The sequence below is a fragment of the Neoarius graeffei genome, chromosome 5, assembly GCF_027579695.1.
Source record: "Neoarius graeffei isolate fNeoGra1 chromosome 5, fNeoGra1.pri, whole genome shotgun sequence".
NCBI classification, from domain to species: Eukaryota; Metazoa; Chordata; class Actinopteri; order Siluriformes; family Ariidae; genus Neoarius; species Neoarius graeffei.
In genome coordinates, this window is record NC_083573.1 from 21,370,252 (window position 1) to 21,377,124 (window position 6,873).

Genomic DNA, 6,873 nt, shown 5'->3' on the forward strand with positions numbered 1-6,873 from the left:
AGGGAAAATTGGGAGGAGGAACCTTCTAGAAAAAATGAAATTCAGTATGTTTTTGAACAGACACAGTTCAAGAATGTACTGAATTATACATCACTTTGGATAACAGCATTGGCTAAATGCCATGTAATGGAATAAATGTAATATAACTCCACATGCTTAGTCATGAGAATTTGCTACAAACATAAGAATGACAATGCCGGCTGTATTATAGGGGGGCTCAGCTACATGAATTTGCACCAGGATATAAAGTGCTCATTTTACTACTTATATCAAGTCAAGTTTATTTGTATAGCGCATTTTAACAATAAACATCGTCACAAAGCAGCATTACAGAATTTGGATGACTTAAAACATGAGCTAATTTTGTCCCTAATCTATCCCCAATGAGCAAGCCTGTGGCGACGGTGGCAAGGAAAAACTCCCTCAGACGACATGAGGAAGAAACCTCGAGAGGAACCAGACTCAAAAAGGAACCCATCCTTATTTGGGCAACAATAGACAGCATGACTATAATATTAACAGTTTTTACATTAAGACAGTTTTGTTGATGTTATAACTCTTCATTGATGGAAACTGGAGTGCAAAACTGTTCATGACAACTGCAGTCCTAAAGTTAGCAAGTCAACTGTAGTCCTCAGCCATAAAAGCATTACTGTAAGAGTCCAGAGCATCCTCCAGGTGTAAACCTCAACTGTCCTCATGGGGCCGTCCTTCACAGGAGCAATGCGATAAAACTCCGACCAGACACAGGGCACCAGGATGGATCAAGCAGGTCCGAGGGGCAGAAGAGGCCAGCATCTCAATCCCAGGACCAACATGTAATTCAGAGGGACAGATTGGGGGGGGGGGGGGGGGGGGAGAAAACACAGGTTGTTAGGTATGCCCTAAAAATGACAAGTATTAAATCTGTGTGGTAGGCTTGCAGAGACGAGAGTCTTGACATCAGGCATAATACACAACAATCGCATGTTAATATGGTTAAAAAATATCATGACCTGCTCTGGCTGGATGCTTGATTGGGTGATGGGAGCACACTCCTCAGCAATGATGAGGTACAGATAGGACCCTTAGGGCTGGCCAAGACAATTCAGTTACATTTCACCAGGTCTGGGACATGCGACAAATGTCTGACGGCCGATTCCCTGCAGGCTACCATAGCCAATCGAGGTCTCACCCTCTCCACAAAAGATTTCCTGTTGACTCCATGTAACTCAGAGGGACAGATTTTTTTGGGGGGAGGGAAAGAAAACACAGGTTGTTAGGTATGCCCAATGTCACCTGAATAAGTAGGAACAGTATACATATTGCACTGAGTACAAGCAGGGACTCCGGCAACTAACTATGACAGCATAACTAAAAGGGGAGAGCCAGAAGGTAACACAGGCATGAGGGTGCCATAAAGCAGCCAGCCACTACACCATCAACAAACTCGAGTGAGCAAGCGAGTGGGGACTGACAGCATCCATACATCCCAGTTTACCAAAACACTATGTCTGAGGACCCTCTAGATCTACACCTTTACTTCATAAACACCATTAACAAAAGGCTTGACTAAACAGATATGTTTTCAGCCTAGACCTAAACGCTGAGACTGTGTCTGATTCCCGAACACTACTTGGAAGGCTGTTCCATAACTGTGGAGCTTTGTAAGAAAAGGCTCTGCCCCCTGATGTAGCCTTCACTATACGAGGTACCAGCAGATAGCCTGCATCTTTTGATCCAAGTAGGCGTGGCGGGTCATAGAGGAGCAGAAGTTCACTCAGGTACTGTGGTGCGAGACCATTTAGTGCTTTAAAGGTCAATAGTAGTATTTTATAATCAATACGAAATTTGATTGGGAGCCAATGCAGTGTGGATAAGACAGGCGTGATGTGGTCATATTTTCTAGTTCTAGTGAGGACTCTTGCTGCTGCATTTTGAACTAACTGGAGCTTGTTTATGCACTTATTGGAACATCCAGACAGGAAGGCATTGCAATAATCCAACCTGGAGGTAACGAAAGCATGGACTAGTTTTTCCGCGTCATGTAATGACATTAAATTTCTTATCTTTGCAATATTTCTGAGATGAAAGAAAGCTATCTGGATGATGTTATCAATGTGAGTTTCGAATGAAAGACTGGGGTCAATAATCACTCCGAGGTCTTTTACTGCTGCACGTGAAGAAACAGAAAGGCCATCCAGAGTCACTGTGTAATCAGAAAACTTACTTCTAGCTGTATGTAGTCCTAGTACAAGTACTTCAGTCTTGTCAGGGTTAAGCAGAAGGAAATTAATAAGCATCCAGTGTCTAATATCCTTAACACATTCCTCAATTCTATAAAGCTGGTGTCTCTCATCAGGTTTTGCAGAAACATACAACTGTGTGTCATCAGCATAACAGTGGAAACTAATACAATGTTTATGAATAATATCACCCAGAGGCAACATATATAGAGAAAAAAGCAGTGGACCCAAGACAGAACCTTGTGGAACACCAAACTTTACCTCAGTAAGTCTAGAAATATCACCATTTATATCACCATACTGATAACGATCAGTTAAATAAGACCTGAGACAGGAGAGGGCCGTTCCCTTAACTCCCACAACATTTTCTAGTCTATCCAGGAGAATGGAATGATCAATAGTATCAAATGCTGCACTAAGGTCAAGCAACACAAGTAGCGAGACACAGCCCTGATCAGACGCCAACAGTAGGTCGTTTACTACTTTAATCAGTGCTGTCTCTGTGCTATGATGAGGTCTAAATCCTGACTGATACATTTCATGGATGTTATTCCTATGTAAATATGAGCATAACTGTTGTGCCACAGCTTTTTCAAGGATCTTGGAGATAAAGGGGAGATTTGATATTGGCCGATAATTGGACAGCTGACAGGGATCAAGGTCAGGTTTTTTAATCAGGGGTTTGATAACTGCTAGTTTAAAGGATTTGGGTACATAGCCAATCGTAAGAGAAGAATTTATTATTTTTAGAAGCGGTTCAATTACTTCAGGTATTATCTGTTTGAATAGACGTGTAGGTAAGGGATCTAGTACGCAAGTTGAGGCTTTTGATGCCGAGATTAATGAAAGTCAGTTTCTTTAAGGGGAGTAAAACATTCTAACTGATGATCTGATACAGTTATATAGTTAACTACAAGGTCACTTTCATTGTCTGACCTTAAATTAGTAGTTTGAATTTGTCGGATATTCTCAATTTTGTCATTAAAAAAAATTCATGAAGTCGTTGCTACTACATACTGCAGGTGTGCATGTGTTGATAGTGGACTTATTCCTGGTTAATTTTGCTACAGTGTTAAATAGGAATCTAGTGCCGCTTTTCCACTACAAACGCGGCTGAGCCGTGCCGTGCTGAGTCGAGCTGAGCGGGGCTATTGGAGTTGCATTTCGACTACAACCGCGCTGAACCGTGCTGGCTGGAAGTGGGTGGACACATTGGGTGGAGTTAGCAAAAGTGGATGGACGTCACGTGATGTCGTTAAGCAGCCCAAACAGTGACATCAGTGACAGTGGCGGAACAAGTCAGAGCCGGGCCGGGGGCGGGGCAAATGACCGGGCCCTTTATTAAAGCTTATCATAACATCATTTTAGGCTACAAAAACGAAGTCCTTCAAACGAACATGTAACTCAGAAACAAAAAACATTAGGATACTGTACATGGCTCATAATAAAACATCAATAGCCTATACTGCGCACATTATTTGAAGGGCATACGAATGAGCGCTCAGAGGTTGCAACGGTGACAGGAAGAGTCAGAAATAAAAGGAGGGAGGTGCAAACCTCACTGAATGCACTGTGTTTACCAATTTCAACACTACGGGGTGCAACTATGTTATTTTGTACATTAAGTCCTTCAAACGAACATGTAACTCAAACAAAAAAACATTAGGCGACATACTGGACATGGCTCGTAATAAAACATCAATAGCCTACTGCGCGCATTATTTGAAGGGCATACGACGAGCCTTGCGCTCCGCGAACTCGTCCACGATGCTCTGTATGTCACTGATTCAGTGGTCTTTTAAGCGGTAGTCTCACGACCCGAATAGTAAACAATAAACATGGAGGACATGGAGTCGTTAGTGTTGCTGGTCTTGGTGCTGTGGCTTGTTGTCACCGACAACGCGGACAGATACTGGCAAGAGCGTATAGATGAGGCGAGGCACATAAGGCTTCAGAAATTCTCGTAATTCATAATTATTCTCCTTCCGGGTTTGTGGTGTTTACAGATCCCAGCGTGCTCGCGGGGCGTGTGTGGGAATGTGAGGACACTCCTCCTCACCAATCAGTGCACAGGGGAGTGTCTGCTCACGCCCCCAACCTCACTCGGCACGGCTTGGCTCGCTTCAGCCCCACTCCAAAATGGTGCGAGTTTTAGGGGCTAAGCAGGGCTGAAGCGAGCTGAGTCGTGCTGTTTTTTGGTAGTCGAAACGCGAGCCGTGTCGGGCTGAAGTGAGCTGAAGCGAGCTGAAAAAGGGTAGTGGAAAAGGGCCATAGGATTATTTTTGTTATCTTCTATTAGGGAGGAGAGATATGTTGATCTTGCAGCACTAAGAGCTTTTCTATACTTCAGGAAGCTTTCCTTCCACGCTAATTTGAACACTACCAATTTTGTTTGACGCCATTTACGTTCCAATTTTCGAGTGGTCTGTTTAAATGTGCGAGTGTCATCATTATACCAGGGTGCTAATTTTTTGTCTCTGACCATTTTCCTTTTTAGAGGAGCTACATTATCTAAGGTATGGCGGAATGTTGACTCTAAGCATTCAGTTGCCTGATCAAGTTCTGCAGGGGCTGACAGTGACCCAATCAAAGTTGATAACTCTGGGAGATCATTTATAAAGCTCTGTGCAGTAGTTGACGTGAAAGTACGTTTAATACAGTAGCGTGGTGAGGTGCATATATTATTACTCAGACATAGTTTGAATGAGATGAGTTAATGATCTGAGATAACTTCAGACTGTGGAAGTATGACTATATTGTCTACGTTTAATCTGAATGTTAGTATTAGATCAAGCGTGTGACCACCATTATGGGTCAGTCCTATGACATTCTGATTAATCCCTACTGAATCTAAGATAGATACAAACGCTGTTTTTAAAGGGTCTTCTGGGTTATTGAAGTGAATATTAAAATCTCCGACAACTAAAGCTTTGTCTAAGGAAATAACCAGATCTGAGATAAAATCTGCAAATTCAGAAAGAAACTCAGAATATGGCCCCGGGGGCCTGTAAATAATAAGCAATGGAATTAACTGGGTAGACTTATTTTTCGAGGCTGCATACATTATATGAGTATGAAGAACTTCAAATGTATTAAATTTATAACCAGGTTTTTGTGTTACACCTAGATCATCATTATAAATAACTGCAACGCCTCCTCCTCTGCCAGTTTGACGAGGCTGGTGTAAATAACTGTATCCAGGAGGACTCGCTTCATTTAATGTTATATATTCATTTGGCTTAACCCATGTTTCAGTTAAACAAAGTACATTAAACTCCTGATCAGTAATGAGTTCATTAACCATTAGTGCTTTAGATGTAAGAGATCTAATATTTAATAGCCCCACCTTTAGATCAAAGGTGCTGGCAGCAGCTGTACAGTCAGTATGATCTAATTTTATATTGATTAGGTTACTGGAACAAACTCTGAATATTTCTACCTTTTTGTTTAGCCCGGGGAACAGACACAGTCTCAATGTTGTGGAGGATGGGTTCCCTTTTGAGTCTGGTTCCTCTCAAGGTTTCTTCCTCATGTCGTCTGAGGGAGTTTTTCCTTGCCACCGTCGCCACAGGCTTGCTCATTGGGGATAGATTAGGGATAAAATTAGCTCATGTTTTAAGTCGTTCAAATTCTGTAAAGCTGCTTTGCGACAATGTTTATTGTTAAAAGTGCTATACAAATAAAGTTGACTTGACTTGACCCTGAGTGACGATTCTGTGCAGCTAGCAGACAGTCGGTTTAGCCTGTTCGTCTGCTCCCTGGCCTTGGCTCTGGATTGTCAGAAATTAACTAGGCCTGTTCTGAGACTATGACCTATGCTGCAGGAAATGAGAGCAGCACCTTCCCGAGTGGGATGGATACCGTCCCGCCCGAACAGGCCAGCAGTGCCCTCAAAATTAGCCCAATTATCTATAAAGCCCACACTGTTTTCAGAGCACCACCTGGACAGCCAGCAGTTCAGCAACCATAACCTGCTGTAAACTACATCGCCACGCTGCATTGGGATGGGACCAGAGCATACTACAGCATCGGACATCGCCTTCGCTAATTTAAACACCTCTACAAAGTTACTCTTAGTAACCTCAGACTGACGAAGGCGTATATCATTAGCTCCTGCATGGATAACTATCTTTGAGGACCTGTGCTTGCCTAGGACCCTAAGATTACCTGCTATATCCGGCACCCTGGCTCCCAGTATACACCTGACTAAAGCTGCTGGTGCCCCTAAAGGCTGAGCTAATTTCACGTGCCGTATGATAGAGTCCCCTATAACCAGAGCTCTTTCAGGTTTCTCAGTGGGTGCATAAGGACAGCAAACCTGTTCGACACGTGACGCGGAGTGGTGCTCCCGTGGGCGAGCCTCAGCGGTAGCTTTGGCTCTACGCTTATGCCGCCGAGCCATCACCCATTCACCCCGCTGTAAGGGCTCTAATGCCGGAGTTGGGGGATTACTAACTCCACCTAGGGCATCCAGACTTTCCCCTACAGAAACTACACTGTTCTCATGCTCACTGACCTTCTCTAAAGCCTGGACACGCGCTTCTAGCACTGTAATCTTCTCCGTCAGAGAGCTAACTAATCTGCACTTATCACAAATAAAGCTAATAAAGCTATCGCTAGCGACAGAGGAAGAGTGACTAAACATCCT